The sequence below is a fragment of the Balaenoptera ricei genome, chromosome 8 (assembly GCF_028023285.1).
Source record: "Balaenoptera ricei isolate mBalRic1 chromosome 8, mBalRic1.hap2, whole genome shotgun sequence".
Taxonomy (NCBI): Eukaryota; Metazoa; Chordata; class Mammalia; order Artiodactyla; family Balaenopteridae; genus Balaenoptera; species Balaenoptera ricei.
The window spans coordinates 58377036-58389176 of NC_082646.1; the positions used below are offsets into that span (position 1 = coordinate 58377036).

At 50.8% G+C, this 12141-nt stretch overlaps 1 protein-coding gene across 2 annotated transcripts in view; it reads right to left on the minus strand.

Moving 5' to 3' along the window:
• Window positions 1-8751, minus strand: part of CAPN5 (calpain 5) — a 57919-nt gene extending 49168 nt beyond the window's left edge. Inside the window, exon 1 of one of the 2 annotated variants that reach the window (XM_059930748.1) lies at window positions 8613-8751. The gene's annotated coding sequence lies outside the window, so the exon portion shown is untranslated. Of the gene's footprint in view, window positions 1-3973; window positions 4082-8612 lie in introns of those variants that run through there. The other variant, XM_059930749.1, reaches the window with a different exon arrangement.
• Between the last annotated feature and the right edge of the window lie 3390 nt (window positions 8752-12141).

Consider the following 12141-nt stretch of genomic DNA (forward strand, 5'->3'; position numbering starts at 1 on the left):
CCAGAGGTGCAGCAGCCCAGGCTCTGCCGGCAAAGGCTCCTAGGCTGAGGCAGAAGCAGACACTGAGGGTGACCCCCTGGGGGAAGCCAGCAGCTGTGGGCACCCAGGAGGGGGACCTCTGAGAATGGCGCCTGCAATGACACTGCAGTTGGCTCCTGTGGTAGGCTGAATAACTGCCCCCAAAGATGTCAACATCCCAATCCCTGGAACCTGAGAATGTTACCTTATATGGCAAAAAAGACTTTGTAGATGTGATTAAGGATCTTGAGATGGAAAGATTATCCTGGATTATCCGGGTGGGCCCTAGATGTAATCACAGGTATCCTTAAGAGGGGGACAGAGGGAGATTTGACTCCAAAAGAGGAAAAGGCAATGAGGTTATGGAAGTAGAGAGAATGGGGTGATGAGGTCATGACGAATGCCGACAGCCACAAGGAACAGAGGCTCCCCTGGAGCCTCCAGAAGCAACCAGCCTGACACCTTAATTTTAGCTCTTAAGACTCTTTTCAGACTTTTGACCTCCAAAACAGTAAGAGAATAAATTTGTGTTATTTTAAGCCACTAAATTTGTGTTAATTTATTACAGCAGCGAAAGGAAATGAATACCATTAGTATCATTCCCGTGGGTAAGTATGTAGTCTCACACCTCTCTCCTGCTCAAGGAAGTGAGTGAGTGAGGATGAAGTTGTTACTCCTTGAACTGCTCCAATGGAAAACAAAGTCACCCCAAACTTCAGTGTCTTAGTTACTATATTATTAGTAACACACCAGTTGAGTCCTACCACCTCACCCTGACTGGCAGAAGTTACCCAGCCGTGGGCAATGGGGCAGGGGCTGGCTGGGCAGGGGCAGGCAGGTCAGGCCAGCAGGCTCTCTGCCTTTTGTCCCCCAGGCTGCAAGATCCTGAGGTCATCCTGGGCGTACCCTGAAAGTGCTGGCCAGCTGGGTACCAGTGAATGGGCTTGGTCTAGTCCGGCCACCAGTCCCCTGTCTCACAGCTGACCACATGCACCACTGTGGCAGAAAACCACAGTCCACACCCACAGGCCACCATAGCCTCAGCCAGTAGCTCCCTCATACCCCTAGTCCTGGGAAAGCTGAGACCCCTAGAAACAATTAGAACAATTAGAACGGGGAGCAATAACTCGGGCCATTACAGGCCAGCAAATGCTCACATTTCGCAACTTCCTACATCCAAGCCTGAAGGCTGGCTTCCTAAAAAAACCTGGATTAGAACTCCAAAGGGACTTGGCCCATTTTGCCATTAGTGAGCAGGGAAAGGCAAGGCCTGAGGCCAAAGTGAAGTCAGCAGCTCGGGCGTGAACTAAAGTGAGGCAATCCCAGGGCATCACCATCAACCCAGGGAGGAGGAGAAGCTGCAGAGTCTGGGGCCCTCAAGGCAAGGCCTGGGAGGACCACTGCCAGACAAGGAATGTTTTGAGCAGAAAGGGCAAAGCATGAAGGGGCAGAAGAGGTCTCTGGAGAGGCTAGAGGGGTGGAGGGGAGGGGGTTCTAAAGGCACTCAAAACACTTGAGGACCCTGGGGCAGAGAAAGGCAGGGGTGAGGTGAGAAGACCAGCAGCAGACAGACTTCTCACCTGCCAGGCCCCAGATAGTGAGCCCGGACACAGGAGGGCTGAGAAGGCCACAGTTCTCAACCACTGAAGCCCAGAGGGGCTTCCACTTCAATGGGAGAGGCCCTGTTTCCTTTCACCCTTCTTCTCCCAAAGTCGGCCCCTCCTTCCTCTGGGTTGTCCCTCCCCCAGGGAAGAAGGGATTAAGTGATGCTGATTGTTAGGTACTATTAGTTATAATGACTACCAGACACCATGTACTTCGTAAAACACTTTTAGTGACGTGATTTAACTTCATCATCAACCCCTAAATCTCTATGATTAGGCAGCATTTACCCCCATTTTGCATATGAGGAAACTGAGACTCACAGGGGAAGTTCCCTGCCTCAAGGTCACGTGCAGAGCGAGTCTCAGCGAGGAGGAGGCTTGACACAATGACAGGCCCTGCAGGTAGGACAGGTCATGGAGACAGGCTTCCCTGTGGCCACTGGGGGCTCCGGGAGGGCCACCTGTTCAGGGATCAGGGCTTCAGGGCTGTCCTGAGAGCCCACAGGGAAGGCAGGGGCAGAAGCAGGCAGAGACAGCACTGGCCTGGGAGCAGTGGCCTGGATGTCATCCCCAAAAACCCACAGGCCTCTCACACTTCATCGACTTCCCCCAAACCTGCTCCACCCCCAGTGGTGGCTCCATCTCAGATAGGGCTCCCCTACCCACCCTTCCCCATGCTCCACCACCCCCTCCTGTGCAGGCTCTGGGAAGCCCTATCAGATGCCCTCCTCAGGTGCCAAGCCCAGCCCTGGGTGGGGAGCTGGGGAGGGGAGAGGCGAGGGGAAAGAGGAAGGGGCCTCTCCCTGCTCGGGCCTCCTTAGCAACTCACCCACCACAGAGCCAAAGATGACACTTCTGGGATGCACATCTGATGATTTAATGCCCCTCCCCATGGGCTATCATTCAGTTACATGCTTCCAGGCCTTTACCCATCTATTCCTTGGGCCTGCAGTGCCCTGCCCTTTCTTTTCTGCTTGGTGAACTTTTCATCCTTCAGCACCCAGCACCGATATATCCTTTGCAGTGAAACCTTCCCCAGCTCCTGGGCAGGGACTGGCTCCCAGCACTGGGTGCAACTCCGGGCAGGGGCTTCTCAGTTTGACCCATCTGCCTCGTCAGTCAGAAGAGAGGTTCCTCAGGGCAATGACCCCGCCTAAGCACCTCGACGTCCAAGCTCCCAGCTCTGGCCTGAAGCAGCAACAGCTGGGCCCAGCCTGCCCCGCCCTCAGCCTGGGAAAGCAGCCAGGCCTCCCCACCCCCACCCCAGGACTCTGGGGACTGCAGCAAAGGCCAGGCCCAAAGACCCTGGGTGGGAGGCTTTCAATCCTTGCAGCAGAATACAATAGTTCCTTCAGGAGGCCTCGGCACTCATAGGGTAGGCTGAGCCCCACACTCAAACACTCTCTCTTCCAGGAAGTCTGCCCAGATTTCTCCCTCCCCAGAATCCTACGAATAACTGCCCTCGGCACTTCTCTCTTCAATGCTGGTGTAGGGAGAGGATTCTGGTTTGAGAGCCAGGGCAACCCAGGTGCAAATTCTGGTTCAGCAGCCCTGAGAGAGAGAGTAGGTCACTTCACCCTCTGTGCCTCACTCTCCTCCACCCTGTGGGGTCTGGGGCTGAATCCCACCACAGGAAATGAAGCCTGGCGAGAACTTGGCACCTGTTAACGATCTGTCCTGCTTCACCTCTGGAACCCAGGTGGGTCTCCTCAGACTCCCAACTCTGAAAGGTGGTGGCAGGATCAGAGCAGCCCAAGATCCATTCTCCCCCAGCTCTCCCTGCCTCCCTGGCCCCCTCACACACACACCCAAGCCCAGCAGCCCAGGAAAAAGGCCCCTATTCAACCTAGGAAGATGGTCAGGAAGGGAATCGGCTGTGGCCTTGCCCCCTTTCCCAAGCCGGGGGATGGGGGATGGGGAGGTACCCGGGAGGGGTTGTGGAATTGAATGGGTGGAGGCCTGGGAAGGGACACGAACGGGGAATTGTGAGGAAGAGGAGGGGAAGAGCCGGTCATGCCCCGGGAGGTAAACCCCAGCGCGTAAGCACCATGAAACCAGCTCCGGAACACTCGGGTGCAGTGGGAAGAGGCCCCTAGCCTCGAGCGGGGATGGGGACGAACCCCCGGGGCCGGGGCGGAGCCTGGAGGTCCCCGCCCCGCTCCCCCCGGGCCTCAAAGCCAGCGCTCACCTCCTTCCTCCCCGGCTGCAGGATGTGCAACCCCACACCCACCGATTCGTGCTCACAGGGCACGCGCTGGCCCTCTCTGCACCCATACACACGCACACACCTCCGAAACACACATGAACACACGCGCGCTCGCACACGCCTCCCTCTGCGCAGCGCCTCCTACCTGCCGCGCCGCCGCGGGCCCAGCGGACTCGGGGATGCCGGGCTCGGCGCTGGCACTGGAGCGGAGGCTGGACCGGCCCCCTCAGCTGCCTCTGGCTCCGGCCGGAGATCAGCTGGGGCTGTCCTGGGGCGGGGCTCGAGCTAGAACTCCCGGGCGGCCGGGCCCGCCCAGCGGCCTCCGCCCATTGGGGGACAGAGGCGTGGCTTCCAGCCGGGTGGGCGGGCCAGGATTACAGCGCATGCGAACTGGCGCCGAGCTGTGAGGTGAACGGGCAGGGAGGTGGCTGCAGAGTTCCCGCTGGAGAGTAGGCGAGGATCTGGGGGCCTGCGCGGCCCAGCCCGACCCCTCTCGGCTTGATCGGGCCCGCGTTCTCCGTCCCTCCCTCCCAGCATCTCCGGGAGTTCCCCAGAGCCCAGCCTAGGTCGGCACCGAGGCAGGGGGCTGGGAAAAGAAGGACTCGAAGAGGCGAGCGCCCATCTCTTCCCTATCTCCATGTCCATATCCATCCCCAAGATTCTGGATGGAGGAGCAGGACCCAGACCCCAGGAGTCACAAGGAGGGCCCTTGTCAGATGGGGAAAGCAAGCTCCAGGCCCGTATTGAGTATTTATTTACTCAAAATGCTGTGATGGGGCGACAGCAGGAGGGGCATATTTCCCAAATAAGACTGAGAAGGGGGCTTCCCTGGTGGCGCAGTGGTTGAGAATCTGCCTGCCAATGCAGGAGACACGGGTTCGAGCCCTGGTCTGGGAAGATCCCACATGCCACGGAGCAGCTAGGCCCGTGAGCCACAACTACTGAGCCTGCGCGTCTGGAGCCTGTGCTCCACAACAAGAGAGGCCGCGATAGTGAGAGGCCCGCGCACTGCGATGAAGAGTGGCCCCCGCTTGCCGCAACTGGAGAAAGCCCTCGCACAGAAACGAAGATCCAACACAGCCAAAAATGAATAAATAAATAAATAAATAAATGTACTATTCAATTAAAAAAAAACAGACTGAGAAGGTTTGTGAGTGACCAGCACTAGCACATAGTAGGGGCTCTGAGACGGCAGGGCAGACGTGTTTGTTTATGCTCATCCGAGGCCTGTGTCAGCCCACTTCGCAGATGGAGAAGCTCAGACCCACTCATCTCTCCTTCCAGTGTTCCCAGTGTACCTCTAAGTCACTCTGACTAATCAGCCCCCCTTTTGTATTTCAGACTGTTGGAGCCACAAGAGGAGTGTTTCGTGGTGGTTGCAAGAATGTACACTGGACTCACTGCCTGGGCTCATATTAGCTGTGTGACCTTGGACAAGTGACCCAAACTCTCTGTGCCCCAGTCACCTCACCTATAAAATTATTATAGTAGCACCCACTCCATGGAGTTGTTGTGGGGATTAAATGGACTGAGCCATGTAAAACCCCTAGAGTGGGCCCTGGCTCAAAGTAAGTATTCTCGATGTTATTTTAATCTAGCCCAACCCCCTCATTTTCTGAAGACACTGGGTCCCAAGAGCAGAGACATGTACACATGGCTGGGTAGAAGGCCATCCATCATAGGATGTTAGAACTGGAAGGGCCCACCTCAGAGCCCAACTCTGGCAGCTCCCACCTTCTCTGACAGATGAGGAAAGAGACCTAGACAGGGACAGTGACCTGTCCAGGGCACCCAGCCTGGTGGAGTGGGGGAGGCATTGGCCCTGCTCTTGTTGGGCGTTGAGATGGAGAGGTTTCCAGACAAGCCAGGAAGAGCTTGGTCTCCCAAAAAATTTGGGGAAGGGGTGGGGCTTTGATGATGCTCTGGCCCCAGGTCCCTGCTGGTCGGTTGCTATAAACTGATTCACCGAATGGTGCCATCATGGGGCCTGCTGTGCAGGTGCTTTTCCCATGTAATTCTCACAACCACCCTTGGCAGGAGCCCTCATTAGCCCCATTTTACAGATGATAGAACTGAGCCTCAGGAGATGCCCCGGTCACACAATCGGGAAATGGCAGAACTGGGATCCTCCCTACCCTGTCTGACTCCACTCATGCCCTTCCCCTCTTCCTCCTCCTCTATCCCCCTCCTCCTCTTCTCTCCCCCAGGGAAAGGCCACCTCTGATGGCTTCTTGACTGGCTGTCTAACCTCTGCTGCATCCCCCTGTAACTGGGAGCTCATTTCCTCACAGGGCAGCCCTTTCTACTTGTCTTGGGAGAGTCTTTGTCACCCAGAGCTGACCTAGTTCCCTCTTCCTAGTTCTGCAGGACTCCACAGCCTCCACCCCACCAGAACCCTGGAGAGAATCTTCTCTGCTGCAGGCCAGCAAACCCCTATCTTCACTGCTCCTGTATGTAACGAGTTTCCCAAGTGAAATCCTTATAATAATTTCTTTTAAAAATCCCAACAGATCTAATTGTCTACCTATTGTTTGAGAACCCTAAAGGAAGCCCCTTGGCATGGGATATGGCTCAACATGGAGGCTCCTAACGCCTGGTGTCTTGGGGTAAAATATTCAAGTAACCATTCAAGTTCCCCCACACCCATCTAGCCAAGGGGACGGGATCGCAGGGAGAGGAGTGGAGGTGGACATACAGAACTTTTCAGGACATGCAGAACTAATGGTATTCTCCAGAGAGTTTGGGAAATGGGAGAGTCACACTGGACTCCAGGGGAGAGCACACACCATGGAAAATAGGGATATGAAGGACAAAATGAATTTTGAGTTGCTCTTAATTCCATGCTACTCTGAAACACTGCTTATATTTTGTTAGTATCCTGGATACTATTAAGAACCAGCCAAAACCAAGTGGGATTTATTCAGGAATACAAAGTTGGTTTAATAATAGGAAATCCATTAATAGCATTAGTTTGCTAGGGCTGCCATAAGAAAGTACCACAAACTGGGCAGCTTAAACACAGAAACTTATTGTCTCACAGATCTGGAGGCTAGAAGTCCAAGATCAATGTGTCATCAGGGTTGGGTCCTTCTGAGGGCTGTGAGGGACAATCTGCTCCATGCCTTTCTCCTAGCTTCAGGTGGTTTGCTGGCAATCTTTGGCATTCCTTGGCTTGTAGACACAACACCATGATCTACGCCTTCATATTCACATGTGTTCTCCCTGTGTGTCTGTCTATCTCTGTGTCCAAATTTCCCCTGTTTATAAGGACACCAGTCATACTGGATTAGGGTCCACCTAATGACCTCATTTTAACTTGATCACCTCTGTAAAGACCCTATTTCCAAATTTACATTATGAGGCACTGGAAGTTAGACTTCAACATCTTTGGGGGGACACAATTCAACCCATAACAAGTATGCACCATATTAATGAACCTAAGGGGACAACCATGATTTTTTTCTATAGATGCCAAGAAAGGCTGTAACAAAATTCAACACCGATTCACAATAAAAACATTCAATGAAATAGGAAGTGAGGGATACGTTCTCAACACGATAAAATGTAGTCCTAAAGCCGACATCTTATTTAATCAAGAAACACTGGAAGCACTTCCACTAAGATCAGAAACAAGGCAAGAATAGCCACTATCTACACCACTATTCCACATTGTACTAGAGGTATTAGCCAATGCAATTAAACAAAATAAATCAACTTAAGGCCTAAGATTGAGTAAAGAAAAAAAACTATATCTATTTGCAGATGATATAATGTTATACCTGAAAAAAAAAAACAAACCAGAGTACCAATGATAAAACTAATTCAAATAGTGAAAGAGTTCAGTGAAGTAGCAGGATTCAAAATTAAAATACAAAATTCAATGGCCTTTATATATACAAATAATAAACAAAGGTCATAAGGGTAGAGAAAACCCTTTTCATAATAAAAACAAAAAAAGATTAAGTGCTTAGGAACAAATTTAATGAGAAATGCATAAAACCTACATGAGGAAAATTTTAAAACATTCTTGAAAGACACCAACTAAGAACAAATGGAAAGATATCCCCTGTTCTTGGATTCTATGACTCAACATTATAAAGATGTTAGTTTTCCCTAAGTTAATTTGTAAATTCAATGCAATCCCAATAAAAATACCAGCAAGCTCTCTTATGAAGATAGACGAGATGCAAAGTCCATATGGAAAGATAAACATGCAAGAATGGGAACACTGAAAAAGTAATACTATGAGGAGGAAATAGCTTTAGCAGACATAAAAGAATAAAAGCTTCTATAACTAAAAATGGGTGGCAGACTTCCCTGATGGCACAGTGGTTAAGAATCCACCTGCCAATGCAGGGGACACGTGTTCGAGCCCTGGTCCAGGAAGATCCCACATGCCATGGAGCAACTAAGCCCGTGCGCCACAACTACTGAGCCTGCGCTCTAGAGCCTGTGCTTGCAACAAGAGAAGCCACTGCAATGAGAAGCCCACGCCGCAACGAAGAGTAGCCCCCGGTCTCTGCAACCAGAGAAAGCCCACACGCAGTAACGAAGACCCAATGCAGCCAAAAATAAAATAAACAAATAAATAAACAACTGCCTCACTCTCCCCAGGACCCCTTCTGCCCCTCAGATCCCTTCTCCCACAGCCAACTGAACTTTCTAGAATACAAATCCAATCTCTTATCTATAGCTCCAAACTCTTGAGACCAGGAGTAAAGAAAGAAAAAAAAAAGACATTTTAAAAACGTCATTTCTGTGTTCTTGGGAGTATGAGAACTAACCTTCGGGAAAGACTGCTCTTCTGCTGGGAAAATAGGTTAATGGGCCTGTTTGTTCCTCCAAGGCCAGGCTGAGTCTAGGCTGGAGGGGAGGAGAGGGTCGTCACCACTACAGAATCATTCTGCAAATGACCGTCCCAGGGTGGAGAGAGGCCAGCTCTAACAACTGTTACGACGTTGAGTCAAGGCTAAGAGATTGGCAGTTCCCCACCCCCACCCCGAAACCCGGGCACCCAGCCCGGGAGGCCCCTTCAAAGCCGGTGGTTCTGCTCTCCCGGGTTCAGGCTCCGGCTCAGAGCCCAGCCTTGACGGGCGGAGTCCTCACTCTGCTTGGGCAGCGACGGGAGGGGCTTCACTCAGGGCCTGAGCAGACAAACACTCGAAGTAGTTATCGTTCAAACCCCAGAGCGTCCGCTCCCCAGGGCTGCATTCCGAGCTGGGGTCGGGCCTGGGGCCCTCACTGTGCGACGCTGGAGCCACTGCTCCTTTCTGGCCCGCTTTCCCTTCCTTCCACTGGGGCTGGGGGCAGGGAAGGCATCTCTCGGGGCCCCTCAGGCTCGGACTTGGTCTCCCCAGAATCATTATTTGCTCTTTTCTTCCGGGTTTGAGGGAGGGAATAGGTATGGCATCGGGGTGGAGGAAACTGAGGTGGGGGCCTTACCTTTGAGCTCCACCCTCCCCTCCTGCCTCGAAGGGTTACTGCCTCCTGCTCCCAAGTGCCGCTGAGATGGGTGGGGCTGAGGGGGTTTTCCTTTGCTGAAGACACAAATAATGTTATAGCTGTATGTGCGTGTGTGTGTGTGCGCGTGCGTGCGTGTGTGTGGCAAACTGCTGTCTGCCTCCTTCTCTCTGGAGCCTGGAGACCTGGCCTCTGGCCTTGTGCAGCTGCAGCCTTCGGCTCTGGGTGTGGTGGACGACAGGCACGGTGTCTGGGGCAGTGGTCAGGGCCCAGGAATGGCAGGCAGGAGGCCCGGTCACTTACTTACCTGGGCCTCAGTCTCCACCACTGCCCAATGGGGATGATAATAATCCCTGTTCCCTGGATGGGGGGAGGATACAAGGAAGTCAGGGGCTTGGAGGTGCTTTATAATATGATATCTCTACACATTAATTTAGATGTTTAAAAATATCTTAACTTTTTTTTCTTGCTCCGCTCTTAGATTCAGTCCTAGGTACATTTTTATTTCTATTATAAATGGTACTTTTACAAATGACTTTTCCTGATTGCTTGTTACTACTATATAGAAGTTAAATTGATTTTTGTACACTGATTTTGTACTGGAAGACTTGGTACATTTAAAAATTACTTTAATTAATTAACTGTAGGATTTGGTGTGTTTTGGTGGGTTTTCTAAGTAGGCTAATGGTTTTCAATGAGGTGTACTGCCCCCTGGGGGGAGATTTGAAAATTTGTAAGGGAGTTTTTTGTTGTGCCCAAGAATTTACACATCATAATTCATACAATTTTATTTGTCTTTTATTAACCTTTTATATTACAATAAAAGAATTATATTGATTTTTGGAAAATATATGTGTGGACAGATAATATTCTCTAAGAATTTCATTTCAGGATAGGGAGTATAGCATTAATTTTGTGGGGAAATTGGATCTGATAGGGTTGCAAGCCTCTGAAGTTCTGATAATTTTCTTTCTTTTTTCAAGTCATTATCATTTTATTTTTTTATTTTTTGGCTGCCCTGCATGGCTTGTGGAATCTTAGTTCCTGGACCACCCACGCCCTCGGCAGTGAAAGCGTGGAGTCCTACCTACTGGACGGCTAGGGAATTCCCTCATTATCATTTTAAATCTTTATCTTGCCTTGCTGTGCTCTCAAGCCTTGGATAATGTTGAACAGTGGTGATGATGGACACGTCTAGTCTTTTCTGACTCTTAAAGGAAACGCTTTCACCTTTTACCAAGGTTTTCTTTAAATCACGAACAGATGTTGCATTTTATCAAACATTCCCTCCCCCTGCCACATCTGAGATATTCATATTTCTCTTGGTGTGATGTACCACATTGACAGGTATTCCTTTTTTATCCATGTATTCTGATTCCTTTTCTAATGCTAAGCCCACCTCAAATTTCTGGGATAAATCCATCTAGGTGCTCTGACATCCTTTTTACATATTGCCTCATTGTCTACTAGCGTTTCGTGTAGGATTTTGCATCTGTGTTTGTTAGTGAGACAGGCCTATCATTTTCCTTGCTCGTGGGGTTCTTGTCAGCTAGGCCGGCCTGGTGAAGGAAGTTGGGAGCACAGGCTCCTGAGGCCCAGATTTACCCAGACCCAAGGACCAGCCGCCCGCCTCCGTGCGGAAACTGTATGCAGGGCGCGCCCCCTGGCGGCTGCGGGGCGCAAAAGAGCCCGATGAGCCAGGCATGGGGAAGGGAACCAGGTAACATCATCAGGTGGTGCCAGGGCTGCGCGGGCCGTGGGCCTTCGCTGGGCCTGGTGACAGTGAGCAGCCCAGCTTCAGAGATGGGTTGACCAGGACCCAGAGTGACAAAGTAGGCCTATAAATGTGGCGTTCTGACTCTTCTGAGCTGTGAGTTTCCTGAATCTTAATCTCTTTACCCATAAAGTGGGGATAATCCACCTGCCTGTCAGGGAAATGGGAGGAAGTTGTCACAGCACAGAATTCAGACTTTTCCAAGGACACAGAGGTGTCCTCTCCCGACACCTCAGCATTCTTGTTTTCTTGTCTGTTACAAGCACTTGATAAATGGCAAGTGTGGGAAGAGAATTCAGGGTTAATGATACTCAGCTGTCCAGAATGAGTTCACAGAGGTCTGTGAGAAGGAATCACATTTGTTAATTTATTAATTTTTGTTCATTATTTCATTATTGTTCATTTATTCAACAAATATTTATTGGACACCGTCGTACGAGAAATAATGGCCCCCAAAAGATGTATAGGCCCTAATCCCTGAAACCTATGCAAATGTTAGGTTACATGGGAAAAGGGAATTAAGGTTATAGATGGAATGAAGGTTGCTGATCAGCGGACCTTAAAACAGGAAGATAATCCTGAATTACCCAGGCAGACCCAGTGTGATCGAAGAGTCCTTATAAATGAAAGGGGAGGCAGAAGAGTCAGAGGATATGGGAACAGTGGAAGCAGAGGTCAGAATGATGTGACTGCTGGCTTTGAAGATGAAGGGAGGCCACAAGCCAAGGAATGTGGGCACACTCTAGAAGCTGGAAAAGGCAGGGGAATAAATTCTGCCCTAGAACCTCCAGAAGGAATGCAGGCCTGCTGACACCTTGACTTTTAGCCCAGCAAGACTCATTCTGGACTTCTGATATGTAGGGCTGTAAGATAATAACTGTGTTTGTGTTTTTAAGCCACAAAGTCTGCGGTAATTTGTTACAGCAGCAATAGGAAACTAATACACTCTCCCGATGGATACAGATCACGCCACTCGGACAGATGGGCACAAATGAGTGGGCACATCCATTCATTTGTTCACCTCTAAAGCATTTAGGAAGTACTTACTATGAGCCAGACCCTGCTCAGAAGCAAGGCCG